Source organism: Thalassophryne amazonica, chromosome 7, assembly GCF_902500255.1.
Source record: "Thalassophryne amazonica chromosome 7, fThaAma1.1, whole genome shotgun sequence".
Taxonomy (NCBI): Eukaryota; Metazoa; Chordata; class Actinopteri; order Batrachoidiformes; family Batrachoididae; genus Thalassophryne; species Thalassophryne amazonica.
The window spans coordinates 2,784,958-2,798,346 of NC_047109.1; positions in this window are offsets into that span (position 1 = coordinate 2,784,958).

Consider the following 13,389-nt stretch of genomic DNA (forward strand, 5'->3'; position numbering starts at 1 on the left):
CAGAGGACACCACACCAATTAGCTAAACTGCAGGATTGTCTTTCAGACATAAAGACAGTGGTGGGCACACTTCCAATATCCGTAACAGATCATCGAAGATAATGTTTCATTATCGATTATCTTTTAGGAAATTTAAAAACCATCATCGGAAATTATCTTCTGATGAATTAGCGTCCGATAACTTTTAGACTGATAACATACTAAACTAAGATAAACAGTGAAAAACATTTTTGAAACTGCTAAAGCTGTTAAACCTACCTGTTAAAAGTTTCCTAAGAAGGCATGTTATTCTATCCTGCAAACAAAAACCACTCTATCGTCTGTAGCAAAGGAGAACTGGTGAACAAAAAAAGTCATTTCCTTTAACACCATACTAATATAATCACAATGTCACCAAGTCATCCAGAGACATACATGTTTAACTTATGGTTCAGATTTTAACCACTCATTTTAGACAAGTTATTTAAAATTATTGTCATGTCTGAAGTTTATAAAGTGAAAATATCGATATATGTTTCGTTTTAAAGTAATGTGCTAATTTTTAAGGTTTTGTGAGCACATGCTGGCCAGGCAGCAATGCATTATGGGTAGCATAAGGTAATCTCAGACGTTCACACAGGACCAAATGCATTTCAGACACTCTGTTCAGGTCCACAGATAACAGCATTAAACTCTAGTGCCTAAAACTCCATGAATATATCTCTGGGTTTAGAGATGTACTGTATTTGTGTTTATTAAATTCCACGCATTTTAATGTAGCAGACACGGATTATCTGGAATTTTGTTGACATTTTTTCAAGGCCGCTACTGCCATCTACTGGCCAGGAGTGTTCATGGCAATATTAAACGTCTGGGTACAAGTGTTGGTATTGTCCATTATCCAGGCGCTTTTTGTGTGCATATATTGTTAACTTTGTATTCTAAAACTACGGTTAGAAGTAATTCCGACTCCTTATCGGTCCACACGAACGAGGTTGGCGCCATGTTTTTAGTTTTTGTGGAAGTGACGACAGAGAATAAGGCTCTGATTGGATAGAATTTAATCAGTACCGCCACGAAAGGTCTGGCAGACTAATTACAACGTTTATACGTTCGATGTGGATGGATTTTTTTTTAAACGACGTAGTGGGATGAAGTTTTTCCCCAAACTGAAAGGGTAAGATATTCGGTTTTACAAATACCCGACAAGGTGTGTACATGGCCTTATGTCTGTGAAAGGCACTATATAAATAAATTTACTACTTACTTACTAATATTGAGTGCACGTGTAAACATCATAAAAGTTTTAAAACGTGCAATTGCGATGACACTTCCAGGGCTCCGTAAAAATGCCTGTTTTTACAAATAAAAATGGAATATTTTACAAAGCACATTTATCTTTAAACCAACACACGACACTGTCACATTAATGTGTTGTTTACATGGATTACTGAACCAAACACTGTTAGCACTTTTACCCAGAATGCTTTGCGGTCTGTGTTTGTTACAAAACCTCAGAATTAGTGCCTTATTCAACATTAAAGTATATGTTATATTTTAACTTTGTACAAATGACAGAATTGACATTAATGGAGTTATTCTATCAGTATTTTCAAAAAAACCTAAGTTAGTATGACTTTATTTTTCAAGACCTCCGCCTGACCGGAGGGTTGAAATTAATAGAGAGCTGGCCTTATGGCTGCTCTTGGTGGTTTTCTGTGGTGGGAGCGCTGTAGTAGTGCTTCCAGCACGGGCAGAATGTTGAAATAAAAATTATTAGTTAAGAGTTGATTTCGTGGGTGTTCTCAGGGTTTGAATGTGCTGCTTCCTGCAGGGGGCAGCATGGTCAAACATTCTTGGTATTCTTAGTCTTTTGATGCTTTCAAAAGCGATCGTGTTAAAAATCAATTTCAACTCTTTAGTAACTGCAAATGTCCCATAGACAAAACCGGAATTTATTGATTATCTGTAACTTCCGAACATTTTTGGGTGGTTTATCGGTTTATCTTTATCAAAGATAACTTTGTCATTTATCTTATTATCTGTTATCGAAGTTAATTTTTTGGTTATCTGTGCCCACCACTGCATAAAGACATGGATGACCTCTAATTTCCGCTTTTAAACTCAGATAAACTGAAGTTATTGTACTTGGCCCCACAAATCTTAGAAACATGGTGTCTAACCCAGATCCTTACTCTGGATGGCATTGCCCTGACCTCTAGTAATACTGTGAGAAATCTTGGAGTCATTTTTGATCAGGATATGTCATTCAATGCGCATATTAAACAAATATGTAGACTGCTTTTTTGCATTTGTGCAATACTCTAAAATCGAAATGTTCAGAGTGATGCTGAAAACTAATTCATGCATTTATTTCCCTAGGCTGGACTATTGTAATTCATATTTCAGGTTGTCCTAAAAGTTCCCTGAAAAGCCTTCAGTTAATTCAAAATGCTGCAGCTAGAGTACTGACGGGGACTAGAAGGAGAGAGCATATCTCACCCATAGGCCTCTCTTCATTGGCTTCCTGTTAATTCTAGAATAGAATTTAAAATTCTTCTTCTTACTTATAAGGTTTTGAATAATCAGGTCAAATCTTATCTTAGGGACCTCATAGTACCATATCACCCCAATAGAGCGCTTCGCTGTCAGATGCAGGCTTACTTGTAGTTCCTAGGGTTTGTAAGAGTAGAATGGGAGGCAGAGCCTTCAGCTTTCAGGCTCCTCTCCTGTGGAACCAGCTCCCAATTCAGATCAGGGAGACAGACACCCTCTCTACTTTTAAGATAGGCTTAAAACTTTCCTTTTTGCTAAAGCTATAGTTAGGGCTGGATCAGGTGACCCTGAACCATCCCTTAGTTATGCTGCTATAGACTTAGACTGGGGGGTTCCCATGATGCACTGAGTGTTCTTTCTCTTTTTGCTCTGTATGCACCACTCTGCATTTAATCATTAGTGATTGATCTCTGCTCTCTTCCACAGCATGTCTTTTTCCTGGTTCTCTCCCTCAGCCCCAACCAGCCCAGCAGAAGACTGCCCTCCCTGAGCCTGGTTCTGCTGGAGGTTTCTTCCTGTTAAAAGGGAGTTTTTCCTTCCCACTGTCGCCAAGTGCTTGCTACAGGGAGTCGTTTTGACCGTTGGGGTTTTTTCCGTAATTATGTATGGCTTTTGCCTTACAATATAAAGCGCCTTGGGGCACGGTTTGTTGTGATTTGGCGCTATATAAATAAAATTGATTGATTTGTTTGATTTGAGTATGGTCACAGTGAGAGGAGTTGTCACTGGCTCAGCCGCTGTCACTTAAAGCAATGTGGGGATGTGGGAGGAAGCCGGAGCACCAGGAGGGGACCCATGCATATATGGGGAAAGCATGCAACTCCACAGAAAGGCCACAGATAAGAATGATCCCATGACCTTCTTGTTGTAAGCCAACAGTGCTAACCACTAAGCCACTATGCTGTTCCCTGTGTGTTGGACTCCACCAAGGCTGCCACTTGTTACCAGTATTCATGATGTTCATGGATGGGATTTCAAGGCTCAGTCAGGACCAGAAGTGACCTATTGGTGACTTCAGAGTGCATCTCTACTTTTTGCAGATGATGCGGTCTCTTGCATCATCAGGACTGACCTCCGATGCAGACTGAGCAGGTTTGAGGCAGAGTGTGAAGTGACTGGGATGAGAATCAGTGCTGCAAATCTGGACCATGGTGATGTTAGAGAATGGTGGATGTTCCATCTGGGACAGCAGAGAGTTATTGCTCAAGTGGATAAGCTTAAGTATTTCGGGTCTTGCTCACGAGTGGAGGTAAGTTGGAGTGTGAGATTGTCAGATTGGGGCGGTTTCTGATGTTATGGATGCTGTTCCAGACCATCATGGTGAAGCAAGAGCTCAGCCAGAAGGTGAGACTCTCATCTTACTGGTCCTCTCCCTCTGAAGGTCTTCCAGTCACCTCCAACTGGGAGGAGGCCCCCAGGAAGACCCAGGACACATTGAAGGGATTATGTTGAACCATCTTACATCAGAATGCCTCGGGATCCCCGGGAAGAGTTTGAGAACTTGGCTGTTGATAGGGAAGTGTGGAATGAGCTGTTTGGTCTACTGCAAGAGTGACCCAGATCCAGATAAGCAGCAGAACAAGAATAAATGAATGAATCGTGTGTGATTTAAAAGAATCATTGAAATAATGGACATACCAGTAAATTGACTCACATTTATGTTTGTTCTTCCACCGCGAGCAGGAACTGAAGTACGTTCTCTTGATCACCACTGGAGTTGACAGCTGCTGGTGCTGCTTTTATAGAACAAATGAAATTGTTAAGAATTACAAAACAGTAAAACCAACCTTGAATTTTAATAGCAAAAAATAAACAAGCACCCCCAAAAAGGAAAACAAATCAATAAAAGAGTGTTCAAAAATCCCATCCTTGGTTAATACAAAAGTGTAAATAACTTTAAGTATGATTTCAGTTTCACACATTCTCTCTTCTTTGTGTCAAATGCAGTGGTGGGCCCGGACCGAGGGCACACTGACCTTCCCTCCACCACGGGAAATAATGGGGGCTGGTACCCCAACACACCTCAAATGGGAGAGGCCGGTAGCAGAAGACCTGGCTGTTATGTGCATACTCGATCCAGGCCAGGTGGTTGCTCCAGACCGTCGGTGCGCGGATGTCACACAGCGAAGGGTCTGTTCCTGCTCCTGTTGGCCCGCTCTGCCTGTCCGTTCGTCTGTGGGGTACCCGGACGAGAGGCTCACGGTGGCCCCCAGTTCCCTGCAGAAACTCTCCAGACGTGAGAGGAAAACTGGGGACCACGATCCGAGACTACGTCAGTGGGGATCATGCAGACGGACGACGTGGTGGACCAGGAGGTCCGCTGTCTCCTGGGCTGTAGGGAGCTTCGGGAGGGCCACGAAGTGGGCCACCTTGGAGAATCGGTCCACTATCGTGAGGATGGTGGTGTTGCCCTGGGACGGTGGGGAGACCGTGACAAAATCCAGGCCGATGTGGGACCAGGGGCGATGAGGCACAGGAAGCGGTTGGAGCAGACCTTGGACTTCCTGTGGTCAGCCTTGCCCCTGGCACAGGTGGTGCAGGCCTGGATGTACTCCCGGACGTCGGCCTCCATAGACGCCCACCAGAAGCGCTGCCGGACAACTGCCACGGTCCTTCACACCCCGGATGACAGGCGAGCTTGCAACCGTGACAGAAGTCAAGGACCGCAGCCCTGGCCTCTGGTGGGACGTATAGTTTGTTTCTTGGTCCAGTTCCCGGGTCCGGGCTTCGTGCCAGGGCCTCCCGGACGATCTTCTCCACGTCCCAGGTGAGGGTGGCCACAATAGTGGACTCAGGCAGGATGGCTCCGGTGGATCCGACAGTGCAGTTTTGACCTCCTCTTCGTGTACCCGGACAAGGCATCCGACCTCTGGTTCTTGTCCCGGGGCGATAGGTGATCCAGAAGTCAAAACGCCCGAAGAACAGTGACCAGCGGCTTGCCTGGGGTTCAGCGCTTGACGGTCCTGATATACTCCAGGTTCCGATGGTCAGTGAAACCGTGAAACGGCACAGACGCTCCCTCCAACAGGTGTCTCCACTCCTCAAGAGCCTCTTTCCACGCAAGGAGTTCTCGATTGACGACGTCATACTCTCGTTCAGCCGGGGGTCCAACCTGGAGAAAAGTAGGCACACGGGTGAAGACCTTATCGGGTTCTCTCCGCTCTGGATAGCACGGCTCCTATCCCTGAGTCAGAGGCGTCCACTCACACACGAACTGGCGGCTAGGGCGGGCTGCACCAAAACTGGCGCAGTAGAGAACCGTCGTTTCAACTCCTTGAACGCGGCTTCGCACCGATCCGACCAGGTGAAGGGGACTTTTTGGAGAGGTCAGGGCTGTCAGGGGGGCTAACTACATGACTGTACCCTTAATGACCTCCTATAGAATTAGCGAAGCCGAGGAACTGTTGCAGCTTCCTACGGCTTGTTTGGGTGGGGCCAATCTCTCACCGCGGCAACCTTGGCCGGATCAGGGGCGACGGAGTTAGAGGAGATGATAAAACCCAGGAAGGACAAAGACATGCGTGAACAACGCGCACTTCTCACGCCCTTCACAAACAGTCGGTTCTCTAACAACCGCTGAAGGACTGACGTACATGCTGGACATGGTCCTCAGGATCCGGAGAAAAGATGAGAATATCGTCCAGATATACGAAGACTAATCGGTGCAGGAAGTCCCGCAAGACGTCGTTAACCAAGGGCTTGGAACGTCGCGGGGGGAGCGTTGGTGAGGGGCCGGATGGCATGTACCAGGTACTCAAAGTTGACCTAACGGGGTGTTAAATGCCGTCTTCCATTCATCTCCCTTCCGATCCGACCAGGTGTATACGCATTTCTAAGATCCAGCTTAGTAAAGATTTTGGCTCCATGCAGGGGGGTGAACACGGAATCCAACAATGGCAACGGGTATTGGTTGCGAACCGTAATCTCATTCAGCCCCCTGTAATCAATGCATGGACGGAGTCCGCCATCTTTCTTGCCCACAAAAAAGAAACCTGCACCCATCGTGGGAGGTGGAGTTCCCGATCAGCCCGCAGCTAATGAGTCCCGGATGTAGGTCTCCATTGCATTCTCGCGTCATGGTCGTGAGAGGTTGTACCAGCCTCTGGACAGGAACTCAACGCCTGGAACCAAATCAATGGGCACAATCGTACGGACGGTGCTGGGGAAGGGTGAGTGCCAGATCCTCGTGGTACTCAACCGGCACTGCCGTCAGATTGGGATGGGACTTTGACCTCCTCCTTAGCATGTAAACCGGGAGGGAACCGAGGATCCTAAACCACCCGATGGCAGGTTTCGCTCCACTGAACCACCACCCCAGATGGCCAATCAATCCGGGGATTGTGTTTCAACATCCATGGGAAGCCCAAAATCACGCGGGAGGTAGAAGGAGTTACAAAAAACTCAATCTCCTCCCGATGGTTTCCAGACACCACCAGAGTTACTGGTTGTGTCTTGTGTGTGATTAAAGGGAGGAGGGTGCCATCTAGTGCCCGCACCTGCAATGGCGAAGGAAGCGCCACCAGAGGGAGCCCTACCTCCCTTGCCCATCTGCTGTCTAGCAAATTCCCTTCTGACCCCGTGTCCACCAGTGCTGGGGCTTGAAGGGTTAAATCCCCGCTCAGGATTGTAACTGGGAGTCGTGTGGCAATATGTGTGTGTCCCACGTGAATGTTATGACCCCCCCTTAGCCCAGTCTCTAAGGGCAGTTGTTGTCGTTGTGGCCGTTTGGGGCAGTTTTTCTGTATGTGCTCCTTTGAGCTGCAGAGAAAACACTCCCCGCGGACCAGCCTCCTCATTCTGTCATCTGTTCTCGGTTTGGCCCTGTGCGTTTCCCTAGCAACGTCAGCAGGGGGAGCTGTTGCCCCCACGGAGCGCTGCGGCTGTGGGAGCGTGGGGAGGGCGGCCCCTGTTCGAACCCGGAAGGGAGAGGGACGGCGCGTACCCAGCCACGTCCTTCGCCTCGCTCTCCCGACGGCGTCCCTCCAACCGATTGTCTAACCGTATAACGAGATCGATAAGCCCATCTAATCCCGCGGTTCTTCCTTAGCTACAGATGCTCCTTCAGGACCGATGACAGTCCGTTTATGAAGGCAGCGCGGAGCGCAACATCATTCCAGCCGGACCTCGCAGCCACGATGCGGAAGCCGACTGCATATTCGGCTGCGCACCGGCGCCCCTGTCGCATTGACAGCAGCATTGTTGAAGCGGTCTCTCCTCTGTTAGGGTGATCAAACACTGTTCTGAACTCCCCCACAAACCTAGTGTATGCTGATAACAACCGTGAGGTTCTGTTCCCAGAGCGCCGTAGCCCAGGTCGTGCCTTACCCCGAAGCAAGTTATACATAAGCCACCTTGCTGCGTCAGACGCGTACATCACGGGTTGTTGTGCAAAGATGAGCGAACACTGCATCAGAAAGTCCGCGCACGTCTCCACACAACCCCCGTACGGCTCTGGGGGACTTATGTATGCTTCAGGGGATGGTGGGGGGGGGTTTCGTTGAACGACCAGTGGAATGTTAATATCCGCACCGGGGTCGGCAGGAGGAGGAGCCGCAGCACGCTCTGATCGCGCGCTTCCACCTGTGCGGCTGAGGAGCCTCCATCCTGTGATTAAGGATACGTTTTGCTCGGACATCAATCCAGCCGAGCGGTAAAGGCGGTGAGGATTTGCTGCAACTCACCGAGCACGCCTCCTGCAGACGCCTGTGCACCCTGCTCTTCATTGGCTGTCAACAATGGGGTGACGCCCCTCGGATCCATGACGCTGCTCGAGATATCCTGTTGTGAAAGTGTAGTGACACGGACCCACAACGTGGGGCGCAAATGAACGGTCAATAGATGAGCCAAAAAAGTAACAATTAATGTTGTGAAGGTGCCAACGAATATACAGACAATCTCAAATCTGGATAACAGTCAATCCACAAAGGTGACTGTGGGCAGGCTCGAGGATAGAAGAACGTCTGTCCTGAGAAGAGCTGGAAACCACACGATGTCCGTCGCCACCCGAACCTGGTGAATACTGGAGCCACGCCAAGTCCCAAATTCCCAGGTGATCACCGTCCCCGACTGTCGTATCTGGTACTGCTGGCGAACGAGCAAAGACAGGTCAAGTGTGGGTGTGTGTACACCCCGTAACAACAACGGTGGGGAATGCCACCTCCACCGCTACATACACACTCGTGCAGCATCTGTGTAACCACTTAATCGTGACGGGAATTATGACGAAACAGTCGCGACCCCCGCCGGTCCCTGGCTAGACAGCTGCAACACATAGCTCTTGGATCATCAATACAGGCAGAGAAAGTTACCGTCATAGAAGTACGATATCTCGGCGATGAGGTGGAGATGACGTCTGGGTTTTATGGAGTGAGATGATGAGAATGAGTGACAGCTGTCAGAAATAATGAGTGACAGCTGTCACTCCCGGCTGTGTCCGTGGCGGCAGCGCCACTCTCAGGTTGCCTGAAGCCCGCACTTCAGGCAGGGCGCCCTCTTGGTGGTGGGCCGCAGTACCCTCCTCTCTGGCGGCCACACACATTCACTCACTGAAAACTTAAATGTGATATCGTCAAACTTTTTTCTATCCAAAAAACAGACCTAAACAGTTGAAAATTTACTATTCATTCATTTTCCATATCCACTGGTGCCAATCCAGATACTTAATGTGATTGCAGTATTCTTAATTAGTCAGTAAATTTGCATTGAATTTCTAATATATTTGAACTTAGTTTTATGGCTTTTGGTTAGTTTGAGATTTACTATACAGTGATCACTTAGAGGCCTGATGGAGATGGAGCTTTCTGAAACATGTTTCAGGATCCAATCCAAAACAAGCCAATAATCAATTCGAGATTTGGCTTTCCCATTTGGCTTAAATTGTGTAAATGGTCTTTTATCCATATTTAACTTTCTCCATCCATCTATCAAGTTACTTTTTTCAGTAAATTCCCCCATAATCTGATTTGGATGTTCTTGTAGAATTCTAGTTGGCCACCTGTTGTTATATTCTTCCTGTTAAAAGGGAGTTTTTCCTTCCCACTGTAGCCAAGTGCTTGCTCACAGGGGGTCGTTTTGACCGTTTGGGGTTTACATAATTATTGTATGGCCTTGCCTTACAATATAAAGCGCCTTGGGGCAACTGTTTGTTGTGATTTGGCGCTATATAAAAAAATTGATTGATTGATTGATATTCATCAGGAGTTACATTAAAATCTCCTCCTATCAGTATATGAAAATTCAGTATGTATATCTTATATATGATATTCCAATTCCAAGGTGGAACTATGCTAGTATACTAATGTATATCTAAATATCTAAAAAGGAAGAGTAGAATAGAAGAATAGAAAAGAGTAGAGTAGAGCCACTTAGGTGCCTGGTCTTGAGACCAGGGATGGTAGGTTAAATATGTTAAATAAATACGAGGTCTGTTAGAAAAGATGGCGACCTTATTATTTTTTTCAAAAACTATATGGATTTGAATCACGTGTGATTGCGTCAGACAAGCTTGAACCCTCGTGCGCATGCATAGTTTTTAAAACACCTCTGTTGGAAGCCTTACAGGACAAGTTGGAACATGCCCAGCTGTTAAAGCAATTTCTCGATACTCACTCGACTGAAAGCCATCGAAAACCGCCTGAATGTTACGAATGGTTATCAACACGGAGGTGTTTTGCTGTGGCGCCGCGCCAGGAGCGGCTGGGTGCCAATGCGCGAATCCGTCCGCACGTCTTTCATTACAAAATCTCCTTTAACAGTGGAATGTTCCAGATAAACTGCTGATCCCGACCTCTTCTGAAACTTCTCTTGCTCTCTCACGACGTCCCTGGGTCAACAGAGGGTTATATTTGGAAGTTTCAGGCTCGAAACAGGCTGACGACGGTGGCATCGGGGAGCTGTCCTGAAGCGATAGTAACACTCCTTAATCTCTCATCAGCCGTTAAAATTTTCACTGAAAACCATCTGATTTCTCGAATGGTGTCCACTTGGATGTGCCCTCACAGTTTCTGAAAAAATTTTGATCAAGCAAAGCGCCAGCTCTCAGCAAGTAGTCAGACAAAGGAATTCCGATGGGAGGGGTGGACCAGTGCTCACTACAAAGCCTGCCCACAGGCAAATGACGCAACCGACAGGCGATGAAAAAACTCACAGCATGCGCACAAGGGTTCAAGGTTGTCTGATGTAATCGCAGTGTGATTCAAATCCATATAGTTTTGAAAAAATAAAAAGGTCGGTTTCTTTTCTAATAGACCTCGTATAAATAAATAAATATGTTCAGTTCAGATTTTATGCTCATCATTATAGCCGATATTTACCAAAATTATGATACTTCAGTGCATTCTGACTTTAAGAAGTCATTCTGCCTTAAAAATCCTCTAAAGCTCAGAGATTCTGAGCTCTTACTGTTGTGGTGGGCCGCCGAAGAGGAGGTACTGCTGGCCCACCACCAGAGGGCGTCCTGCCTGTTGGCAGGTTTCAGGCACCAGAGGGCGCACTGGCCAGGTGGAATCCACCAGGTGCACGTATCAACTGTCAGTCATCTAAACTCATCATCATCTCATCTATAAAAGCCTGGGAGAGACACTACTACTTCTGCCGAGTTATCAGTTTACCACGCAGATAAACCGACTCAGCCGTTTTGTGCGTACGCACATTCATTGTAACTGAAGTCTTTGCAGTTGTGATTTATATTTGCAGCTTGTAGCCGAGTTTGTGGGAAGTTGGAGGAGTTGGCGTCTCCACTCCTCACTTCTGACTTACTAAGTATAAACAATTGACACTGCACGTCCTCCAGTTTTTCCTCTGCACTCTGGGAGTATTTGGATTTATTCCTGCAAGAGGATTTCTGTGAGTTGCTGACTGTTTGCTGGGTGTTCACACACCCACCCTAACCTCTTTTTGTTCCTGCCAGCAGTACCGGGTCTGACAGCCGTGAGCGGTGGCCACCTGGGGGAATCAGAACTTGGCGGCTCTGGTGTGTTGCAGGTCTCCGTTGGCGGTGGAACTTCGTGGGTCCCAACTCTTCTTTAGATAGGCGTCTCCTACCCTCGGGCCTGCCCACGTGTCACCCTTTTGGTTACTGATTGACTTAAGCATATTTGGTTGTGTTGCACATTTGCATAATAAATTGTAATTTATTTGAATTCCTATTGGCCGTTCATTACGCCCCCTGGCGTGGGTCCGTGCATTTCACTTTCCCAACACTTACTCTGTAAAAATGACTTGAAATGTTGTCTTCTGCCAAATTTTCACTCATAAACTCAACTATGTTCCTACTGTTGAACATACAACTTTAAATTAATTTTAAGACAGCATTACTGCTGTATGTTAAACAGTTACATTCTATGATTAATTGAGCCCAAAAGGAAGACGGAATAAAGGGGTAACATCGCCCCCTGTCGACCACGTGGTTACTTACAGAAAGCAGTTACCACAGATAATCACAGAAATTTGTGACAAAAATGATCCACTAAACCCCAGTAGTTCAGCTGTTTCTCTCCAACTGTTTTAATTCTGGCAGACGTGAAGTTAAGTTAGTTCCACTCCTCCAGGCAAAGGCAAAGAGACTGTGGTACCAGTGCTAATGTGAAGTAGTCACAAAGCCAATGCTGCTCTGACTGTCACTTAGTGCATTCTAAAATTATTAATGGGTGATTTATGTTGAAATCTGAAGTCCTATTCTGGAGGGGACTGGAAGTAAAGCGGTGTGGTTTGTTTACAAGGAAATATAGTATCAGGAGAAAACTCAGAAAAATGATGAATAATATCCGTCCACCAGAAGAACTGAAGTTATCTGATATGTTGATGCAAACTGGAGAGTTATCAGGCAAAGTTTTAAACTTTATTACCCTCGTCTGGAAGATGATGGGAAGAGGAAGACAGCGTTGTTGCTAACAGTAGCAGGAAGATTTGACACTGGATGTGAATGACACGTTTGTCTTTACAGAAGCTGAAATGGACGAATATGATGCTGTCATTGCAATGTTTGAACAGAACTGCACACCAAAGAAAAATTAGACCAATTTAAGGTACAGACGGTTGCCCAGTTCCGGATCACCTTTTTTAAAGTCCCGCTATACGGAGCCATAATGCAACTGAATGTCCTTTATTGTGTATTGTTGTATTGTGTATTTGGATGTTATCCAGCTGAAGAAGTCTGGGTGGTATAGCGCTTCTACTTAAAGTGTGAAGCCACATTATGTGTGGTGCAAATATTTGCCAGTTCTGGATCACGACACTCTGCGTCACTTTGGGTTCATTTCTGGCATCTGGCTGGTCCCCTTCTAATGCAGAATGATACACACTGTGCCCGACAATGTGTTTGAACACAAAATTATAGAAATTGTACTTATTAAATGAAAATTTACTTTGTTTTGAAAGGTGCTGTTATACGTTTTTAAGAGCATTCATGTCCATTTGTGATGTTGAGATGATCCCCAAAGTCCACATGGATCACAAGTACTGACACGAGGCTGCTGCTTCAGTGATCCACAACTGGCAAATTTTCGCGTCAGAGATAAACAGCAAGACATAACACACTGACATTTTCTACCCAAGTAAGTTAAGTATTTTCCCACTCTAGAACAGAGCCGATCCAAGGCATACGCCAACTACGCGGTCACTTAGCTCCTCCACGCCACCAGGGGGCCCCGAGAGCACCGAGACGTTGTGATAAAAAAGTAAATATATACATGAAATTAAAATAATATTGAATAATTTAAACGAAATTGTATTACACCCGAAAAAAATTAATTCATTTTGACAAAATACCAATACTAGGTTAATTGATACCTCCTGTTGGCTGCTGCCACCGCCACTGTGGGCAAATTTAGATGCACCGCTTGAGTCAGGTGGTCG